Source organism: Pelobates fuscus, chromosome 8, assembly GCF_036172605.1.
Source record: "Pelobates fuscus isolate aPelFus1 chromosome 8, aPelFus1.pri, whole genome shotgun sequence".
NCBI lineage: Eukaryota > Metazoa > Chordata > Amphibia > Anura > Pelobatidae > Pelobates > Pelobates fuscus.
This window is the reverse complement of record NC_086324.1, coordinates 149,494,005-149,518,134: the sequence shown is the minus strand read 5'-3', so window position 1 is coordinate 149,518,134 and position 24,130 is coordinate 149,494,005. Positions and strand designations below refer to the sequence as shown.

Sequence of the window (24,130 nt, the reverse complement as noted above, 5' to 3'; positions counted from 1 at the left end):
ATTAAGCTTTCACAATTATTTTATACCGTTAGAAAAACTTTCCGAATGATTTCTCGACAAAAAATCCCGCAGACGTCAACGAGGACTTTTTCTCGATAAATAATTTGGAAAATGTTTCTAACAATATCAAATCGTTTAAAAAGTTTATTAAATCGAGGCCATAATGTTGGCATGGTAAAGAAGCCTATGGAAGTTCTAGCTGTGCGATCACAAGTCACATGACATAATCCAGCTGAGGAGCAAGGGAATTGTAGTATACAGCTTGATCGAGTCTGTCCGTCCACTGTCCCCACATTCCGCCCTATGAGCAGGATAAGAATCTTAATGAAGGCAGATGCAGAAACTGTAGAACGAAAGCAGGAGCTACATAAGCAGATGTACAGTGGGAATTTCTGTCTGCACGCTTAGCAGTGACATTTCCTTCTTCACATGCCTGAGTGCATAGCTCATTCTTAATCTGCCTGATACCAAGGAAAGTCTCATGTTGGACACTTAGAGGATGTTGCATTTAAATGATGTGAAATTGCCCCTGTGTATCCAGGAGAGCCGGCTGAATTGGATGTGACAGCGATGACACTGTGCTATGGGAAGCAGAGAAAGGGTCTCTGGGAAAATGTCAGCATTGCAAATCTCCATCACACTCCATTTCCTTCAGGGCTAGATCTGTGTCAGCCCGTTTGCTCTCTTTTCCACCTTCTTTTTATCTATGCCATGGTCCTGACTTATACCAGCAGTTACTGCCATGTTTGTTTCCATGGATACGCAAATGATACTAGGGCAGTCATGCTTTCATTTTCACATGTACAAATATTTCTTTCTTTCTATCTATCTATCTGTCTGCCTGTTATCTATTTATCCATCTATCCATATATCTATCTGTCTGCATGTTATCTATTTATCCATCTATCTATCTATCTATCTATCTATCTATCTATCCATCTATCCGTCTATCTATCTATCTATCTATCTATCTATCCATCTATCCATCTATCCATCTATCTATCTATCTATCTATCTGTCTGTCTGTCTGTTATCCATCCATCCATCCATCCATCCATCTATCTGTCTGCCTGTCATCTTTCACTCTCTCTGCCTTTCTTTCTCTCTTTTTCTCTCTATCTCTCTTTCTATCTATCATGTATCTGTTTATCCATGTGTCCCGCTGCCTGTCTGCTGTTCTATCTAGCTCTTTATCACTTTCTTTTTTGTGTCTGTCTATCCATTAATATCTGTCTGTCTTATTATTTATGTCTGTCTATCTGTGACTCTTTGTCTTTCTGTCTATAGGTAATACAATTTTTAAAGTGGATTGCTATATGAATAGAGGTCACTATGGGTTCAGAAACCTCTTGTCCCATATCTTGGTAGTCAAATGGAAGGAGGCAGAGAAACTCAGGCCTCCCGATCATTCCAATTTTCGTGGGACTGTCTGTATTTTTGGGAGCTGTAACACTGTCCTGATTTAGGGCCATGGCGCCCCGCTTTTGGGGACACCAGGGAACTGTCCCCAAAAAAGCATAGCACAAGCACATCATTAGATGCACTTGCACTATGCTAACTACACTAGGACTCTGCAGAGAGCACTGACATAGTGCTCCCTGCTTGCTCTGCCTTCAATGGACTGCCCTGAAGGATGGCAGCCCACTGGCCTTACATGCATTCACTCCAGACGGACCTACCAATCCTTTGGGTGAAACCGCCCCCTTTCTGGACAGGCCCGCCACCTTGGGCAGCACCAGTGATGCGATCCCGACACTAGCCTGTCCTCTTCCCCTCCTCCCATGGCGCTCCAATTCACAGGATGCTGGAGTTGGTAGCTATGAAAACAAGAGCCTCTGATGGCCCATATTTGTCATACTTGCTTGGCTGACTTGTTGGGAAAATTATATCTCTAACATTACTATCAGGCACATCACAACCAGCCCTACTCCTCCGACAACATGAACATAGACAACGTGTCCTTAAGCAGCACCCATTTTACTAAGAAGCAGACAATGTGCAGTATTTGCCCCTTACACGTATGTCAGAATATATGGACAAATCAAGCAAGAAGTGTGCAGTGTGTGGTTCTGCCCAGACCATCATCTTTCTTGTTGAATACAAATGAACAAATACTGCTTGCACACATACATGGAAATGTTGCTTGTTTCCATTTATGGGTATAGTTATGTATTCATTCAGTCATTCTTTTATTTATTCATTCATTTGATTTCTTTTAATTAATGAAAAGAGCAAACATATTAAAATATTGATTGTAACAATTCATTAGTTAGCACAGTTCAGCATAATGTTAAATACATTCATGCTATCTAATTTATCAATGAAAGCAGTAGAGGCCAGAAACTGGCTGGGAGATTCAGCCAGGTCCTCCTTCAACTGCAATTTCAGCAACAGTCCGTGAAGAAATGACCGGATCCATGGGGAAAACCTTTAAAAGAAGCATTTTTTAATGGCCCATACCTTTTCTAGTTGCATAGTCATTGAAAGAAACATATCATTCCACACTCTACTTTTTAGATTCCAACTCTCACAGTAACTAAATCCATGATAATACTTAATCATTCTAACTTCTATCATAATTGACCACACACCAAGAACCTTATCTAAGAATCCTACAATAGATACACTAAAACTCAGATGTCATAAGAAATCAACTTTCCTTGGGTGCTCACTGCCTGGACATAATAAAACATTAAAATAATATAGTTTTCAGTGTATTTTTGTGTTTGTATGTAGGTACCTCAACTTTGCAATATACGCAGCCTATAGATATGGTGTTTTAACCGTTGCTTCTTCTAGTCTCATGGTACACAAATTATACGTGAATACATGCAATGCAATTCGAGATACTATACGTATTGATGTAATATATAGATATTCTGTTTTTACTGTTTTTTATCTAATGGTGAGGCTAAGTTTCATAATTGGATATTTGCTGTGCAACTTGAGGTTCTGTATGTATTGATGTTTTTTGTAAAATTTTGAAAAGAAAAATAAAGGAGAAAAAAAATTATATCGTTTTCGGCATATGGTTTGTGTTAAAATGGAACACAATGTGTTAATCACGTGATGCACGATTTTCTATTTATGTATGTTAAAGAGTTAACATTCTGTCTCAAGGGAACTTGAATGTGTCCACGCTCAGGCTGATCTACTGGTTATTTGAACTGAAGTGTAACTCTGAAACGCGATATGGACGCATAAATGAACAAATGATTTGCGCAATGGATGAGCATGCTCTTTTGGTTCGTGATTCAGAGTTCTGTCTGTGTCTCTTAAAAAAGGAGATGATTGACTGTAAAAAAGACGATTGATTTCTACTGGACAGCTACTAATTGTTGAGTTTATTCACAGATCAAGTGAAGAATGACCAACACATGGAAAAAAGGGAGAAGCGGTAAAATGAAAATAAATCTATATTTATACATTATACATTTAACAAATAGAAAATATATACATATAGATTTTTTTACTGGTTCTTCTCTTTTTCCATCTATTGGCTACTTGGCTACTTCCATCTATTGGCTACTTGGCTACTTATATCTATTGGCTACATGGCATCATATGGTTCACTTGATCTGTGAATCATTTGATGCAAAAATTCACCTATCAGTGTACTGAAAGATTTATACATACTATTTAAATTTTGTAGGACATTGATTGACCCATTTTTGCACCTTTTTGGCTCGTCTTAATAATTTTTTCAAATATTTTTTCATGGACGGTATTCCGTTGAGCTAAAATGCCACATGGATGATTATCATAGTACCCAACTAAATTTTGTTGTAGTCAAAGTGCTTCGATCTATCCAACGTTTTCTGCCATGCGCAAGTCTAGTGCTCAGTTCTAGGGTACAGGAAAATGCAGCAGTGTGAATTTCTACACTTAATTTACCTTACAAACTATTTGTTAGAGTACACACAATCCTAATGTTATTAATAATCCTTGGATAGTGATGGTTTTATGATATTCTAGAACTACAGTTCTGAGAATTACTTGTGTGTTGCAATGTTTCTAAGAAACTATTTCACAATGGTATTGTTTTATGATACCATCACATAACATCACAAAAAACTGCATTTCATGCCAGACATTATAAAACAGATAGCAAAATAATGTGATGAACAAAAGAAGAATTTTATAAAATTGCTATATATATATGTATTTTTTTTTTATTTTGTTTTACCAATTTGGCGTTTACCTTTAAGTAAGCAAGAATTACATAAATGTTTTGAACTAAACACAATTCATTTTTCAGAGAGCAAACTAAAAATCAAATAACATTTTCTCAAGAACCAAATAACATGTTGGATGCTGTTTTAGGCTAATGCAATTCACCTATGTAGATTGGTTACCCTAGAATTATGAGCAGCAAGTTTTTGCTTTGATTCACATCTTTATTTTTATATATGTATCGGGAACAATTTACCTGATGTTAAGCTTTAACCATAATTGAATTTTTTTCTCTCGTAGTTATGATGGGCAGGGAAGATAAATAACCTGTTCTCCGAATGGTATTCAGCTATTGTTGCAAGTTGTCATTTGTCTCAAAGCTATTGCAGCACACAATAAGCTCATGTGAGATTGGAATGTATAGAAAATTTCCTTTACGTCTGAAGATAGGGACACAGAATGACTCATGTATTGATGGGTTGAGTTACTTTATATCAGATTTGTCCCATGTGTAAACCATTGTACCGGGGGGCCCTTTCTAAATCCAAGAGATTAACAAAAGAAGACATATGATGAAAAACACATTGGAATCCGTACTGTTTTATTACAAGATGGTGTAAAGAGGTTTCAACTTGTCCTCATGGGACTTTCACGAGAGCTTTGATAATCCCTGGCTGTCTGTGGTCTTAGCATCTTTATGACCCTTATTCCAATGAGTTTTTATTTCTAAATCATTTAAAGAGAAGTGTTATTTGTTAAATTGCTCTTAGGAATTAGCTATCTGAGTCCTAAAATTAATTTGAATCCCGAAAATGATATTGCGGTGTACAGGGAGATGTACCACAGCAAGAAACTAAAATTGGTCCATCCCAGCTTTCTCTCTAGCCGTAATCACTTTTTACTCAGCTAAGTCTGATGGTTCAGGGTCTAGCTCATGGCTGAAAGTGATTAGCTGTTACTATTGGCTGACAATCTCAGCCAATGAGCAGGTTTAGCTCAGGAGAGCTAATGGATCTGCTAGCAGGAGCTTCCAACTCTCCATGGAGGTTGAGATCAGCACCCAGAAGACTCCAAGCTAATAGCAAATGGCTTAACTACTTATATTGGAGGGTGCCACAATGCTCTTGACTCTATAACCATTACAGTGCACCGTATTGGTTATGATGCATGGAGATTTCCTTTAACTTAAGCTGGGCTTATGCCACATTTGGCCATGTATGCTTCAAATAGGAGTATAGAGCTAAGGTGTGAAACGCTTTAACCCCTTAAGGACACATGACATGTGTGACATGTTATGATTCCCTTTTATTCCAGAAGTTTGGTCCTTAAGGGGTTAAAGTCCTGGTCATTGCTGGCTTTCTACAGCTGCCTAAGATCTATCGTACGGTCACCATAATTCGACAGTTTCTTGTTACTAGCAGAAAACTGTGCCTGACAGTTGCACCAAATCACTCCTGACTTTGAACGAATTGCTAACCAGGAACTCGAAGACTAGTAGTAGCCTAATAATAACTTATTATTTAACAGGACATATTATTTAAAGCATAATTCACCCAACTATATTAAAGATGTTTTATCAACCCAATAAATGCCTGTCAGCCACATAAAAACATCCACATTCTTATTGCTGTTAAACTACTTTATACATAAATACATGTATTTAATTATGTGGATTCCAACACACTGTGCAGTGACAAATCAAACCATTTTCTGCATTCAAAGTATAAAGATTGTGTGCCTTTTACATTAGCCTTTTTACAAGCATCATGTCTCATTTCTTCAACAATAAGGGTACAAATCATCATATTATTTTAGATACTATGCAGCTATTCCTTTTGTAAATAGGAAATTGAAACCATCTTTTTGTTGTGCTGGTCATAGGATCATTGGTACCCAATAGTAAAAGCAAAGTGTAGTAGTAAACACTTTAAAACTGGAAGATAGATTGACAAACTCTAATGTTGCAAAACTTTGGGGGTGTATATCAATTGCAACTTGTGGATAATTGACTTCCAGAAGAGCTAGCTTAATGTCAAATAGTTTATAGAGTCGGGAAAATTCATAATATTGACCCTGGGATATAAGAGATCGAGCTCCAGGTTAAAACACTGGTGTTTCCTCTGTTTAGGAAAAAAACTACTTTATAATGCATGAGTGGGCAAACGTTGGCATTGCAGATTATAGACTACATCTCTCATAATGCTCTTATAACCATAATACTGGCAAACCATCGGGGGAGATGTAGTCCACAAAAATCTGGAGTGGTGATTCAAACTTTAAACAGCTGGTTATACATTAAATTTTAATGATAACATATGAATAGCAACATGTATCCAAATAAATTCTCCAACTATCTATAGTCCCAGCTTGGTTCTCTTAGCATTCATTTTGCAATTTGGATTTGAATTCACTACAATTACAATTTTATAGAATAAAACGATAAGTGAACAACCATTAGTATGAGGAAAGACATATATAGACATATACATATATAGCTTGGAGGAAAGACGAGACAGGGGGGATATGATAGAAACATTTAAATACATAAAGGGAATCAACACAGTAAAGGAGGAGACTATATTTAAAAGAAGAAAAACTACCACAACAAGAGGACATAGTCTTAAATTAGAGGGACAAAGGTTTAAAAATAATATCAGGAAGTATTACTTTACTGAGAGGGGAGTGGATGCATGGAATAGCCTTCCAGCTGAAGTGGTAGAGGCTAACACAGTAAAGGAGTTTAAGCATGCGTGGGATAGGCATAAGGCTATCCTAACTATAAGATCAGCCAAGGGACTAATGAAAGTATTTAGAAAATTGGGCAGACTAGATGGGCCGAATGGTTCTTATCTGTCCGTCACATTCTATGTTTCTATATTTCTATGACCCAAGACTGTTCCGGGCTAATTACCTATGGGCTGCAGAACGTGTTTATAGATATGTGAGTATAATACATTTCACTTGGAACACTGGTCTCAATCTACCAATAAAAGGGAAATGAGAAAATGGTATTAAAGTTTGATAAATCGCCTTTATTTATATTACATTTATTTTATTTCATTTTAATTAATTTTATTTATTCATTTTTTTTTATTTGATATTTTATTGTATTATTTTACATTTTATTGTTTATTGTTTTATTATTTAATCTTCCACGTTAGAATGCTCTTTCACTGCTTGATTTGTTAATATAGACAAGCCTGTGAATCATCTTCTTCTCGTAAAAACAAACATTATAAACACACACCAAACAAACATTAGACTTTTACCTCTGTAAGCAGCTTTATATTCAGATGTTAGTCCTATTTCTTTTTGTCGGCTATAATTCCGTGTGCAGGTATGAATGCCTTGGTTTGTAGATTATTGGTTTGCTGTGATTTTACAATCAATAAACGGTTTCAGATCAATGTCCGAGTCCAGGAATAAAACTAAAAATAAAATAAAAAATAGTAATGATAAAAAAAAGCAAAACTAATAAACAAATTGGGTTATTGGCATGATACAACGGAAATGTTTCAACTGATGATATTTCACAATTATCCACCTCCCTGAGGGCTTCTGATACAAGATTGTCTGGACAGCAAGATATTAACCAGATTAATAAAGGACCTCATAATTGCATTATTAGCACCTGACTTGGAAACTGCTAATTAAACACTGAACAAACAGATCAAACAAATACAACATCTATACAATGCAGAAGACCTTCAAAACAGAAGTCGTTTATCAAAGAAATAGATGATATTTGATATAAGCAGTGGAAAGGACTCACTTCAAAACACAGAATTATACAGCTGAGAAACCCTTGGACAATCTGGGAGAGGTGTCAGAGGGGAGAGATGCGGATTGTATTAGCATTTTAGATTTAAAGTCGATTCTCTTAAATTAAAAAACGAATTATACATCTGAAAAATATGTGGTCGATCTGGGACAGGTGTCAAAGTGGAAGGATGCAGACTGCTTTAGTATTTTAGATGAAGTCAAGAAGAGCAGATCTGAGGTGGGGATCAAATGCCTCAATCGGAAGCCTGGGAGATGGGTAAAATTAGCTCAGCAATCCACCTTGATCTAAGATGGTCACATGGTCAGTGTCTTCGAAAGCCAAGGCCTCTTGATTAGGGCATACCACGCTCTCTAAGAACCTCTTCTCACTGAGTGGGTGACTGACATCCCCGAATTAGACAAGCTGGGCAGTACGAACTGGTGGCTCCTTGTCATCCACCGCACCCGACACCAGAGGTGCAGTGCCAACTTCCACAACGTTGGCTGTAACATCTCTGGTTGTGAAGGATGCTAAAGTCAATCTAATGCAAAACTGAAGTGGCTGGGCCAGAAATCCTTCCTATGACTCTCCCACCAGGTACCATATCACCTCATACAATGGGCTAGTGATTGTACTTACTTTGGTTCATTTTGAAATTTAAATTTTTTTACATTTTTCTCATGTGAAACACACAGCAGTATATTTAAATCTGCTTGCCTAATAACATCACATTTGTTTTGTTGCACCTGTTTTTGGCACAAAAACCAGCAGTAGTGATGTCACCATTAAATCTCAGAATCTGGCAGAATCATAGCAGAGTTATCTAAATGCACGGAACAAAATTATAAACGCAACACTTTTGTTTTTGCTCCCATTTTTCATGAGCTGAACACAAAAGGCCTATTTCTCTCAAATATTGTTCACAAATCTGTCTAAACCTGTGTTAGTAAGCACTTCTTCTTTGCCGAGATAATCCATCCACCTCACATGTGTGGCATATCAAGATGCTTATTAGACAGCATGATTATTGCACAGGTGTGCCTTAGGCAGGCCACAATAAAAGGCCACTCTAAAATGTGCAGTTTTACTGTATTGGGGGTCCGGGGGTGGGGGTGGGGGGGAGGCAAAAACCAGTCAGTATCTGGTGTGACCACTATTTGCCTCATGCAGTGCAACACATCTCCTTTGCATAGAGTTGATCAGGTTGTTGATTGTGGTCTGTGGAATATTGGTCCACTTCTCTTTAATTTATACGGTATTTACTTGTGATCACAGTCAAACATTTTCAAAACTGCTAGACTCTCAAGCATCCTTGCAAGCATGGTATATACCACAGCAATAGGCTTTTTTTATATTTAGCCTGCAGTGTAGAGACCTATACTCCTGAAACTGCCTGTTACTATCATATTACTGTATTTGTATGTTATTTCATTCTACTGAACAGACAGTGCAAAGTAATAGCTGCAATCTATCAATATATCAATATGATTTTTTTTCCCTGTCTGGCATTGTAGTGAAGTCTGATAAGCGTATACAAGCATACTACTCAAAAACTGACAAACCAGAGACATTTCCCCGGTGAAAGCTTTTTCCCATCTTTTTGCTATACCGAAAAGACAATCCACTTAAAGTATTGTTTTTCTTATCTTTTTTTCATTTCTCTCCCCTCCCCTCTAGTTGGACTGTCGGGAGGACTTTAATTCACCTTGTGGACCGGCTGGTGGGATCTCGGTGGGGAGAGAGAATTTTTCTCATAAACAAAACGATACTGTTGAGCCACATTGCTTATTGTTAATATTGTGTATAGATTTGAGGATAAAACTTCTAATAAATGCTTTAATTCCAAACTTCAAAAGTCTGCTAAAAAAGTCATACCATGTCCCTAATATTGGCTCACCTCCTCTATCTATTCTACATGACTCAGAACTAGAGGAAGATACTCCTCTCATTTCACAAATGGACTCTGTATTGTTATAAACATCTGCAATATCTAGAGAAGTCACTAATGTGCTAAAACTGCGTTTTGAGACTCATTTCAAAGATAGAAAAGTATCCATACACAACGCATGCCATTTAATCCAGTCACATGCCTCCCAAATAACTGTACTTGAATCACATCACAGTACAATGGAGGACAACTTCACTCAACTACAGTCAACTGTTCAAGCTCAACAATCCAACATAAACTAGAAGATTTAGAGAACGAAGAACCAAACCGAAGGAACAATTTGAGATTTATTGGAATCTATTAAACCACCTGATTCGGTATCCTTTTTGACCAACCTGGGTGTTGGAAACTCTAGAACTTAAACCACTTAGCTAATCATAAAAAGAGCACATCTTCTAGATCCGACAAATCCAGGAATACCACAAAACCAAGGCCAGGTATTACAAAATTCTTGAATTTCAATGACACAGTTCAGATTTTCATGTCCTACAAGAAACACCCTAATCTGTCAAACCAAAATCCTCAATCCTTATATTCAGAGACTATTCAAATCGCCCAAACATGGTGACATTTTATCCCCATCTGCTCTTCACTAAATAAGAAGGGAATAAGCTTTGCCTTTACATACCCTACTGTCCTCAAACTCCAAATTGCAGGAAAATCCCACTCTACTACTTAAACTACCGAAACAAAACCTTTCTTGAATAATTTCCTTTCTTGAAATTAGATTCTGCTGCTCCTCACTCTCCTCCAGCCTTGTCTGTGAATTTATGATTCAACTCAATTTTTACTCGCTTTTTTGTATGTAGTTGTGGTCCTGATACCACCGTTAGATGTGACTGTCTCTCTCCATTCATCTTTCAGGAAAAGCTTCACGATTCGAGCTGGGATGGAAGACAGGCTCACTGGATACATCACTTCTGCATTTTAACAATGCAAAGCATGGGTATTAGATAGGACTCTCCGGATTTCCATGTGTTCATTTCCAAAACCTCCCTTTACCTCTCACACCTCTCTTTCTAAATGGAAGAAGAACCTTATTTATTTGAAAGCCCACCAACCTCATATTACTTTTCTACCAGAAACACACTGGTCAAAAATGTCATCCTTGAATTTGAAGGCAAATTGGCTCCAAAGATGCATTGCAGCTACCTACAGATCTAAAGCCAGAACTGAAGTTCTAAAACCAGAGGAGTAGCCATACTCTTTCACATCTTCTTGACTTTTGAGATTAAAACGGAAATAATTGACCCTGAAGTTTGCTAAATCCTTTTGATTGTACTTATTCAGAGTTACCATTAAATATATATGCTCCAAATGCTCACAAATCCTCATTTAATGTTAAACTCTGAACTGTTCTAGCTGGCACCCCAGTTGATCAATTGCTCTTGGGCAGAGATGCCAGCACTGTTTTAAATCTTCAGCTTGACAGATCTTACAATTCTAGAACTCCCCCCGCTACTGCTTAACTAAGGTTTGACCAGCTTATCCACCAATTTAATCTACACGACCCATGGCACATTTTACATGGAACAGAAAAAGATTATACATATTACTCATCAGTTCACTTAACTAGCTCACATATGGACATGTTTCTAGTAACACGTACTCTATTGTGCAAAAATACAAAAGTCTTGATAACCTCTATCTCTATTTCTGGCCATGTCCCAATCAAGCTCACTCTGAATCTCCCAAAAATTAACTCCTATACTTCTCATTAGTGATTCCCTTCCTACCTATTCAATAACGCTGATTTTCAAGCTCACTATGAATCCTCTTTAATTGACTATTACCTAAAACACTTAGATGATCCCAAACTATTGTGGGAAACATCTAAGGTTGTCCTAAGAGGTCAGATTATTTTATATGTCACTGCTTACAATCACCAACCCCAGAATCCAATACTTCAAATATAAACGGGTGTCAGAAGCTTTTGTAACCCAGTATACTCATAACCAGTATTCACTTTAGTTCAGGTGAACAAATTACTAAAATTAATCAAATTTTTTAATGATTATTTCCATTCTCTCTACACCGCAACACATGGATGACCACCTATTAGGTTTCAATTCCTGAAAGACATCAAAATTCCGACGTTGAGGAAGATTTCAGTGATCTTCTCATGAATAAAAGAAAACCCTCAACATGAGTCACAACATTCAGACCACTAGGAAATCTCGCATTTCTTCATTAATCTAATTTTTATTTCTATTTTTAAAATGTTAAATTTTAAATTGGTGTTTAGTTAGAAATAAGAAAATATGTGAATGTATAATATACGTTATGTAGCAACAATGTACTCTTTATGTGATTAAAAAAAAAAAACATTCACAATAAAAATTGCAATGTGAAAAAAAAAGTAGTCACTATTTTCCTAAAAAAGTGTTGTATGGAAATTATGTTCAAAGCAAAGCAAAATTATGTAAAACGGAATGGGTATCTGCATTTTCTAAAATCACCAAGAATATTTCACCCTGTTAAACAAAAACATGGGGGCACATATACTGAGTCACACTTCAAGATATTAGAATATACTCACATGAAGAGATAGCTGGAATTTAAACAGAGAGCAATGAACCTACTGTTGCTTTTTTATTTTTTTTATATTTTAATTTTTTTACTAAAAACTCCGTAATTCCTCCCAATGAAAGCTTGGATTGTGACAAAAAAAAAAATGAGCTCAGCACGCTTCACATAGCAGGACACATTGAGAGGTGTCTGATAAAGTAACACGCAGAACCCCTGAGGAATAAATATCAAAGATATCACACAGAAAGGAAGCGCTAGACCGGTCTACAATGAACCCAATAAAAAAAATATGACAGGTAAAGATGTAGAGATTAACTCGAGAACCTCAAATATTATTTGAGATTTACTGTCCTGTCCGTAATATATTTCACATTTCCGCATGACTTCTCTCATACTGTTTGACTAAGCCTTATCTACCCGTAAAACATTATAACACACGCATGCAAGGCCACACGCACATACATACACACATGCAAATGCAAACAATAGTTTCATAAGTATGCCTTACTATCATTTTTAGATTTATACACAGTAGTGCTGTGGTGGAAGATAATATATGGAACGGATATACTGCGCAATTGGACGTTTCCTCTCTCTTTAGATGCAAATTGATTCTCTGTGGATGTTGAACAACCATTCATGATGCAGTGCCTCCAAGTGACTGTAGAAAAGTACCGTACATGTGAGCGCTTACTCTTGTGATTGTGTTTATATTTCTATGTTTATTTGTGTGCATGCGAGCTGCAATAATAGGGAGTTGAGAGAAGTAAGTAGAAAGGTGTAATAGTTCGAGTGTCACAGATAGGTTTGATTTTTGTTTCTTTTTTCTCACACTAGTTCTCACTCTCCATTGGTTCCCTCTTAATCACAACATGGATCACTGATCAATGATCAGTGCTTTCTCTTAACTCTGAGTCAGTACCAGTTTAGGGTTTGCAGAGCTGTAGTTAACTTGTTACACTGCTGAAGTTATTGAACATAAAGTTCTATATAGAATGGTCATTCAAACACATTGACAGAAGTCATCTTTGATGATTGCTAGGTGACATTGACCACCAGATGTTTTTGTTTACATGGTCATCAAGATTCCGCCATGTAGGCCATTTTCTCTCTAGTGCTCTGATCCTAAACCTGAACGTTGCAATTCAGAAACAGGTCCTTATAATAAGTTGTGCTGGTCCCTATTAAAAGAAACAGGCACACGTTTCATTGTAGGTAGTTGTCTGGTGCTTGATTAAAACAATTTATAGCAGCAATGCTTTCATGGATTCAATGGAGACTCATCTGACACTAGCTTGAGTCTAATGAAGGTGTATTGTGTAGTGAGGTAATTTTGCAATTAAATGAAAGAGTGGGTCAGCAAGCTAATGCCACCTACAGAATTCAAGTCCCTCTCAACAAAAGCTTAATAGCTACATTTCTAGATAACATATAACACATTCAGCACCTCCATGGGAAATGAAAGAATGAATGTTACTGGAAAAACAGCATGGAAATCGTTTAATTTTTTTTTTTGAATGCCATTAGCATTAGGAAGAAAATGTAGATGCATTGGAATCAGTTGAATGTGCTTGCCTGGGAAGTATCAAGATAAATTCATTTTAAGCTATGGGTATGGGGATAAATATAAACTTAGTATCTCTCTATATATTACAGTTACATAGGCTGAAAAGAGACATGGGTCCATCAAGTTCAGCCTTCCTCACACCAGTTTTTTGCTGTTGATCCATAAGAAGGCAAAAAAAAAAATAACAGTTTGAAGCACAGTAATTTTTCAACAAACTAGGAAAAAATCCTTCTTGACCCCAGAATGGCAGTCAGATTTGTCCTTGGCTCAAGAAGCTATTACCCCACAATTTAACAATGATATCCCTGAATATTATATCTTCGCAAGTATCCATTCAATTTCTGTTTAAACATCTGTACAGACTGATAAAACCATTACTTCAGGCAGAGAACATCCTTATTGTTCTTACTGTAAAAAAACAACTTAACTTTGCCTTAGACTAAATCTCCTTTCTTCCAGTCTAAACACATGACGGTGTGTAACTCTTACTTAAAAGAGACTACTTTAACTAGCTTCTCAAGCAATCTCCAGTGAGTGTCATGATTTCCACTATCATTAATTTACGATCAGCGATCACCTGCATTGACTTCCGGGTTTTTCGCCGATCCAGCTCCGCCCATGTGTCTGACGTCACTCGCTTCCATGGTAAAAGGAAGCCACGGGCAATATGATATTGCTTAATCAATTTGTTCCAAATCGCTGCCAAGTGCCGTCTGAGCTCCCTTACTTACCAAACCTCTGAACCTCCAAACTGGCCTTGCTGATTTCTCAACTCCTTGAACACGGAACAGACTTTGACTACACTCATCCCAAACTGATTCCACAGAACTACAGACTTATACTGGACAGTACTTTCTCTAATAATCATCTATCAGAATCAAGCTAAGTTCTATAATCAGTTTTACTATAATTGCTGTATTATTCATATTTTCAGTTTACAGGAGGGATTCCAGAGAATACTATAGTCTGCTCACTGTGCTCATATAAATTCCCTTATACAACTTGCATTTAGAATATATCTTGCGCAGATCTTGCATGTTAATTACTATTTCTTTAAACTGTATCGAAGTCCAATTAACTGTGTTAAAATATCCCAATAAGTTTTGCATTTACTTTATTGAATATTAACTAAAGATTGATTTGCTTCTGAAGGTTGTTTATTTAAAAAAAAAAAAAACTAAAAACAACAAATCAACTAGTTCAAATATTCCTAATGTGACAGTATTAAATTATTTGTGAATCTGCAGTTGAGTTCCAAATTAACTAATATTCCCAAGTATTACAGTGAGCAAGTTCAGTAAGTTAATATTGAGTCTAATATTCTTAGACATTCCCCTGGCAGCTAACTTGGCGTGAATGGGCAGTACTAGTGTCAGATGTACTAGAGAGCCTTGTGCATTAGAAGGAGCATTTCCCACAGCCCTATATCTATCTATCTATCTTGCAATGTAATTAGGTGTGTAGTTTGACACATATTAAGGTTCTGATGTAACGGACTCACCTCTGGCTAACTCTTTATTTGTTGTAACCACACAGAAGATGGGGCAGGAGTGGGTCCTGGTTCACAGCCCCATTCTATATATTAAGCCTCACAGCATCACCCATGCAGCAAATGACCTAGTAGGGGGAAATTGAGCAGAGTACCCTGTTGTAATGGGGTTTCAAATGTTCCATTATCTCCCTTCCTCAGGCCTGTGGTTGGAGAGATGAAGGGCATTCATACAGTTGTCGGGTTGTTAAAATATTAACTCACACTTCTGTCCACAAGGTGATTGGGACCATTTGTCAGGTTTCACTAGTAAAAATGTAAGTGGGAAACGTCTTTTCTAAGACTTTCCTAAATAATGGCTCCACGGTATTTAATCAGAACAGAATCACTCTCTCTGATATTCCCAACCTGAATAACCCACCTTGCTTGGCTTCAAGTACTTAGCACAGTGTAAGCCAGGGGTGCTCAAAAAGTAGATCCCCAGATGTTTCAAAACTACATCTTCTGTGATGCATTGTCAATCTAAAAGCATACACAGCATCATGGGAGTTGTAGTTCTACAACATCTGAGGATCATCTACCTTCTGGGCACCCGTGACATAAGCGTTCTATAACTGTATTTACAAATAATACCTTACACAAACCAACATGGCCAATTGCAATCAGTTACAATTGACTGCCTTAGAACCCGACTTGCCTTTAGTTGAAAAATGATACTCAGTCAGTTATTTAATGGACATTGAGCAAGTTGGTTTCAAATTTATTGCAACTTGTCCTTTATTGGACAGAGCCTGTTGTTTAATCAATCGCATATTTTTGATGATATATTGGCTATAATCAGCCAACCTACCCACAGACTCCTTAACATCTGTTGAAGCCCTGTGACAAATGAAGCAACAAGAAAAAAATCTGTTTTTTTCTCAGAATGAGATCTATTCAAACAACTGTCAAATGTTCTAATTTTATGAAACAAGTATTCCTCTAAAAACTATTGCATGACAAGTTTACATTTTGCTTAATATGATATAGAATAGTAATATATATATATATAGTAGTGTCCCTTTAATGTATAAGGGGCACCTTGGACCAACAGACATCAAACGAGATATAACAATGCATTTTTTCATTCTTTCATTTGTTTAGAAGTATTTTCGTGAGCGCAAATTTAATTATCACACTTATAGGAGAAGGCATTTTTATTTATTTATTTTTTCGTCATTCTTTTTTCTTTTTTATGCAAGTATTCATTTCAATCGTTGTCGCAGTTATCAACAAGTGAACCGTTCTCTAAGACTCAGATGTCAAGAGGATTCAATGTTTGTTTCTCATTATCTTCAAGAGGAGCGTAATAATTATTGTCAGTTAAATGATATTAATTATTAAGTTGTTAATTTGGATCTTAATATCACTATAAAAGAGATTACGGGATTACATATCTCTTCTAGGGACACTTCAATGAAACATCCAAAGGTATTTTGTTTATGATATTAAAGAAAGTGTATGAAGCCTCATCTTCCCGAGTTTCTTGTGTCAGAGAAGGATGAAAAAAGCTCCCGGAGGTAATTAATATGCTCCGGAAAACAGAAGCCTTGGAGTGTCTATAGGGCACTTATATTGAGAACATAGCAATGTTATCCTACAAGAAATAATTAGATGTGTATATTGTCAAGCTGGTAAGGTCACGGAACAGTAAAACAAGACATTGACATGTCACATATTGGCTGTGGCTAGATAATCCTTGCCTTACCCACAATGCATCTCGGTGTGTGTCTCATGTCTTGTTATCAATGACGGCTGTCATTTGGTCTAAGAAAGGTGACAAGATTACAGCTATCCACACTAATCAGCAGCAGCTCTCTATTCAGACGCACTTCTAAAGTAACAACTTATGTCCCAGCAGTAATCTATGGCTATCTGGCTGTCGCCGAGTTGTTATTGCCATGACCCTACGCCATCAAGCACTGCAGGCTTCTACTCATGTTAAGAAGAGTCAAGGCTAGATTTACATACCGTCTGTCTCTTGGAAGAGAGAAATGAATCCTTAAAAATACAACAATTATATATACATATAAAAAAAATTAAAAAAAATACTTTATTTGAAACCACTAGAATGTATCACAAATATGGTAATATGAAGAGTGTACCCCGAGCTGTGTACCCCTACTTTTAAGGCAGGACCCATTTGGTTCCGATAGTATGTCTATAAACTACTTCTCTAGCGGAGTTCCTCGCATATCCTAAAGGGGCTAAAGAAAGCCATGACGTCCATCGAATTTTTTTATTTTTTTTTATGGATGAATAAATCTTTCTGAAAATTGGTTTAGTGAAACCAGTTGTTAACATTATTTCCAAAAGAAAGGGCAAAAAAAAGCTAATATTCGGTAATAATTAAAGGAAGGATTAAGACAGAAAAAATAAGTCTCACCTCAGAGGACCTGAATTACACTGTAATTTAAACTTTAGGATTTAACTGACTGGAACAGCAGAAAAAAGTATTGGCTTACCTTTAGTGCTCCATCATACCAGAGCTTTACTCCCATATGCACTCTTGGTGATTTCACTCGTTGTCCAAAGGCCTGGTGGGTTGATTTACATTTGACTTCAGTCGGGACTGCTCTCTGTTTCTGAGTCCGTGGGAGATGCCCAATTAGGCTTGTTAATTATTTTCAATATGTTGCTCTATTTGGAGCACCCAACAATGGACTTAATGTTAAGGTGTACTAGATACCAAGTTACTCCAGTTAAAGTTTGGCTGGCTGGCTGGGCAAACCTTAACCTTAGCAGGTATTTAAAAAAAACATTTATCGTTAGTATTTTTTTAGAGATGAATTTGCTAATTGGTAACTTGTACTGAGTCTGCAAGAAAGTTGTAAAAGTTTTTGCCGAAATAGCTGGAATAGGGGAAACAGTCTCTCTTTGCACTTTTAGAAATATTTTACAAATCTGAAATTATTGCCAACTGACGCAACTAGGCTATCAACTTACCATAACTTACAGGGTCAGTCACTAAAGTGACAAATCAAGGGGAATTCAAAGTACATTTTAAATTTAAGTTCAAAATAGCCAAACGGCAAAAATTCGGCTATGCTTTCGGTTTGGCTTCTCTGGACTTAAATTTGAAATTCTCTATGAATTCACTCTGAATTCTCAGAATAACCCTGTAAGTGTTTATTGAATAAACCCCAATACCTCCAAAGCTGGTTAAACAAAGTTACCACTTGAATCAGCTTAGATATTTCACACTCTACTCACACCAATGCACAATCTGTGAAAAGTGCTTTGTACAGTAATGTGGATGTTGATCATCTCTTGCCTTCTGCCTCTGTACGAGATCAAGAAATTAAAGTAATATTTGTAAATGACATGTTACATATTGAATGACCCTCTACGAAGGTTTTAATTTCATTGTGGCTACCTGAAAAGTGTATTAATGTTTGTATTATACATTTGATGATGCAAATATATTTTCTAAGGAGTGGAATAACATTTTAATATGTGCATATAAATATCTAATACATAACATTGGTATAGCCTCATTGCTTTGCAGTTGATCGGTCCTGGACTTTAGAATATTTCATATTGATATGTTTTAAACATCAATGGATTTTTTTTTTGCGACATTAGGAGACTCTGTTGATGTGTCATTGCATTTAGATCGAAAGTGAATTTTCCAGCAACTTGCTCCAGACACAAATTTATCCAATGTGTGATTGCAATTCTATAGCAAATTGAGTCGATTTTCGAATGTGTTTTTTTTTTTTCCCCAACACACATCACAGAATGCATCTTCTACAATCGACTTCACTCCTATACTCGTGTAAGTGCTAAATAATTCTGAAACGATTTTTTACTAAAATGCGAGAAGAAAAAAGAACGATATGTCTTTACAAAGAAGCAACATTCGGAGGTACTTGCCTATAAATAAACATCCACAACAATAAGTAGAGTTTTTTTTTTCTGCCATTTTTCTATAAAGCTCTACAATGTCATTTTATTTGCCAAGACTGCTACCATGACTGACAAAGGATTTATCTAGAGTTTAGATTAGTGATGGGAAAACTATACTTCGAGAAATACGGCTTTTAACAGGTGCCGAACAGAATCGTAATGGAGGAAGGCAGCGCAAAATAAATAAATAAATAAATGGCTATTTTGCAGCATCAATAACTCAATGAATATAAACAAGTTTATGAAATCCTTAAATCACACAGGAAATCTGGTGTTGGTGACCTGTTAATAGATTTTGTAATCAGCCAGTTTGTTGATGCTGAACCAAAATATTTTTTTTCGCACTTGCTAAAGATGTATAAGCTGGTCACTAACAGATTTATTTTTTTAAAATATCCACTGGAATATATATATGGGTGAGCAATATAGGGGTGAGAAAATTAATTGTAATTTTTTATATATATATATATATATATATATATATATATAGAAGGCTTGGCCTGTAATTGTGGGAGGCACTTAAGTTCCCTATATAAGCCGAGTGAGCCCCTGCTTACCTGTCTTCGACGTTCTCGGAAGTGCTTCAGTGTACTTCCGGTTCACGGATCCGTGACGTCAGTTTCCCGCCCGCCGGCAGCCCGGTTCAAACGCTCTGCGGCTGAATTTGTGAGTATTACTGCTTAGCTTCACACGGACGGCAAGAAAATGTAAGTTTAGCCCTGACTCTCGCGGGCTCGGGTTTTTCTCCGCTCCGTGCAAACTCTCGGTCTGTGTAACACGTTCAGTTACACGTTCACCTCGTAGTCTCGTTTCGCATGTTCAGCCGGCCTGGGTTGTCGTACGTTTTCTACAAATGTAGCCAGTTCGTTCATACTGTTACACTTTCGTGTGTGATGGTCACATTTTCGCAGTAGAATAAATAGATAATTTTGTTAGCTGTGTGTTAAGTTGGTTTCTCTCTTTTGTCCGGTCTAGTATTTCTAAACTTTGGTTCTTAAAGTTATTTAAATGATCCCCTTAAAGGTATAAAAAAAAAACTATATACATATAATTAAATGGCTGTTTGTGTCCTCTTTTCTGTTATAGTCCTTACTAGTTCTGACACTACTTGCAAGTGGCCCTTCGCGGTTATACGTGTTCGCAGCGTTATTAAAGAGGTAGGCCTCCAATTCACCTAGTTCGTTTGTGTGTTTGTTTCAGGTAAACAAGTACTTTACATAAATAGGTCACGTTTCTTTCCCTTTAGTTCCGTTGGTTCCCTTCAGGACAAGTAGTCAAATATTAGGTCAAGTAAAGTTTATTCCTTCCTCTACAGTATACCTAGTACGACACCGTCAGCAGGTACGTTTACTTGTGTGCCCTGGGGGGGTTTTAGGACTAGTTGTAATTCTCCCGCCAATTTAGGTATGTTCCCATAGGCCTCTTTGCCTATAAGTTTAGTGGTCCCGCAAGGCATAAAGTCAGCCCTTCCGTTCGGAGGTTCAGGCCAATCGTCCCAACGCTTAGTTAAAGCCTTGCTTCAATTTATAGTTAGGGCCTCACCCGTCACGGCCAAACGTTTGTACATTCTTTTACGTGTCACCGAGAGGCCAACACCCCGCCACCCACCTCAGTGGCACAAAGGCCCCACGAGCCAAACCATAGGTAGTGCCTCTCATAGCCACTTGGCAAGTAGTTAGGGCCTCATCTGCCACCAACTTAAGCTAGTTAATACAATTTTGCCTGTAGGCACTAATCTAGTAAGCGGGGTCCCTCCGGTAATTTACAGTACTGTACTAATTCAACCTCTCTGCCTCACGCCCTTAGCATGTCCAACACTTCTGTACTAGAAGACAATCTATTGGTTACCAGCACCCCTCTCAGATCAGGCACGCAGAGAAGGCAACCCATCCCTCCGAGTCCAGCTTCCAGCTATTGGTCCTGGACTATCCCTAAAATCACCGCAGAACTCAAAAAGAGGAATATCCCTTATCCGGCTACAGCCAGAAAAAATGAACGTTTTCGTTTGTTGAACTCTACTGAGGATAACGAAAGGCCTGGCCCTAGTTCAGAGGTTAACGTACTAAATAGCCTGGCTGAATTGCACGCCATGATGGCCTCCCTAGTATCCTCAGTAGCTACTATAAATAATAGGTTGGATAATCTGGAGGCTAATAATGTTCCAACAGTCCCCGAGGTTCCCGGGCCTGTTGCTCAGCCCGCGCCTAACCCTAGAGGTAACGATAACCCTCTACCGGCTAAAAAAGCTACTAATGTAATCAATCCTATTCACCTCATACCGCAGACTCTGAGACGTGACATCATAGAGGGCAAGGACGTTAACTTGGCCTCACTACTGATAGCGGCTCAAGACGTGGTAGAGAACAGGGCGTACACGTTTGAGGATCTGTCAGTAGTAATGAAGGCTAGAGATCCTAGACTAAATAGGAAACTTAACATTCCCGAATGTGTCTTGGCATTTGGTCTGTACAGAGACGTAATCTGTACAGCTTTTCCCCTCCGCAGAGAGGAGCTAGACTTATATCTACACAAAGTGATAGAGCTAGCTTATAAGTATGGGGGCTTTGCCTTTTACGACTATCACAAGTCATTCTCCTCCAGGTCAGCCGCATCACTATCTCAATATAATACAGTCACAGACTGGGGACAGTTAGACACAGAATTATTTCTCATGCATTTTGCAGGTCTCAAAACTCCTTCCTGTGCCATATGCTCGTCAGCAGCTCATTCGGTTAATTTCTGTCCCGAAAATGTAGCTATCCCTTCTACCAGTAGCGCCAACTCCGATTATCAGTCCACCTCTACCCAGAGGGAAGTAAGAGACAAATTAGGCAGGCCAATTGTGTTTTTGGGTAAAGCTCAGGTCTGCAATAATTTCAATGCTGGGGGTTGTAGTTATAGTGCCTGTAGGCTGCTACACGTGTGCTCGCTTTGTTTCAGGGCACATGCCAAGACGATGTGCCCAAACAGATTGTACCCTAAAAAGGCTTCCACTCCAATAAACGTACCTAATTTGCAACGTTACCTGTCTAATCATCCTTCTTTACATCTGGTGGAATTTCTCACGACAGGGTTCACTCACGGGTTTCACACAGGGTTTGTGTCACTCCCCACAGGTATCTTGGAATGCCCCAACCTTCAGTCAGCTCTCACAGACCCAGACACCTTACAAGAACTCTTACAGAAAGAAGTCACTAATGGGTTCATGATAGGCCCTTTTACTACACCACCTTTCTCCTCCTGGAGAACTAACCCACTAGGTATCGCCACAGGGAAGTTTAACAATAAAAAGAGACTAATTATCGACTTTTCTGCACCTCACTCATCTCCCACACCTAGCCTGAATGCACTAATCCCATCAGAAGACTTTTCACTACAGTACGCCAGAATCGACGATGCCATTCAAGCTATCATTAACTCCAGGAAGGCGGCCTGGTTAAGTAAATCAGATATTACTAACGCCTTCAAGTTACTTCCCATTCATCAGTCACTCTGGCATCTGCATGGAGTTAAGTGACAAGACAGCTACTATTTTGTTACCAGGCTTACCTTCGGCTCCAAAAGTAGCCCCAAGTTATTTGACCTTTTCGCCGAAACGTTAACGTGGCTTCTCCTGAACTTCTGCAGATGTCCAGTTGTCATACACTACTTAGACGAATTCCTCACCATTGAACCACACCAGTGCACTCCACACAGCCTTAATCACATGCTCACTCTCTTCAAAGATTTAGGAGTCCCTGTAGCCCAGGACAAAACTGAAGGTCCCTACACGGAGATTACTTTCCTGGGCATTACGCTCAATTCTGTCTCCATGCAAGCCAGCCTGCCCCAGGAGAAAGTAGACAGAATTCTGTCTTACATTAACATCTGCACGTCACAAGGCACTTGCACCAGGAAACAGCTACAGTCACTACTCGGTTCACTAAATTTCGCTATGAGAATAATTCCACAGGGCAGGTCTTTCATTTCCAGAATCCTCTCACTTTTGCACGGTCTCCCTGACGACGACTCCACGACACCCATAGATGAATCAGCTACAGCTGATCTTAAAATGTGGCAGCTGTTCCTATCCTCCTGGAATGGCAGGTCGCTATTTGTTCCCCCCATTTCCGACGATTCCCCAGTACTCTGGACTGACGCTTCAGGTGCCATAGGTTATGCGGCCATTTTTGGCGATGAATGTCTATACGACTCTTGGCCGATCGAGACCTCATCGCTCGAAAATTTCAGTACCACCTCGGCGCTTTTCGAGATTTACCCTATCGTAGCAGCAGCACACACGTGGGGTAAAGATTGGAGGGGGCAGTCAGTCAGATGCTTTTGTGATAACTTAGCTACGTGTAATATCATTAACAAAGGCCGCTCTCAGTCCCTCACGGTTATGAACTTGGTCAGAAGACTCACTTGGCTAGCAGCTAATCTCCAGTTCTGCATAACCTGTGTTCACGTCCCAGGTATACAAAATACTGCTGCTGATGCTCTGTCACGCTTTAATTTTCAGGAATTCTTCAGACTGCATCCAACAGCAACCCAGCAACCCAGGGTACCTCCAAAATTCACAGACCTAATAATGCGTTAAGCTCTCTCTTACAACAGAGTGGGACGCTCGCTCAGGCAGGTTTATCCCTTAATACAAGGAAAGCTTATTACAGAGCATATGAACTGTTTCAAAGTTTTGTTCGTGATTACTGTATAATAAATGTTTTTCCATTG

At 38.1% G+C, this 24,130-nt stretch overlaps 1 protein-coding gene across 3 annotated transcripts in view; it reads right to left on the bottom strand.

The window, feature by feature from the left end:
• The window catches only part of ELFN1 (extracellular leucine rich repeat and fibronectin type III domain containing 1), a 474,275-nt gene that overhangs the window by 196,501 nt on the left and 253,644 nt on the right, over positions 1 to 24,130 (bottom strand). For 2 of the 3 annotated variants that reach the window (XM_063430426.1, XM_063430427.1), the window contains one exon: positions 7,443 to 7,601. The exons of the other annotated variant lie outside the window; for it this stretch is intronic. The gene's annotated coding sequence lies outside the window, so the exon portion shown is untranslated. The remainder of the gene's footprint in view (positions 1 to 7,442; positions 7,602 to 24,130) is intronic. 3 annotated transcript variants of the gene reach the window in all.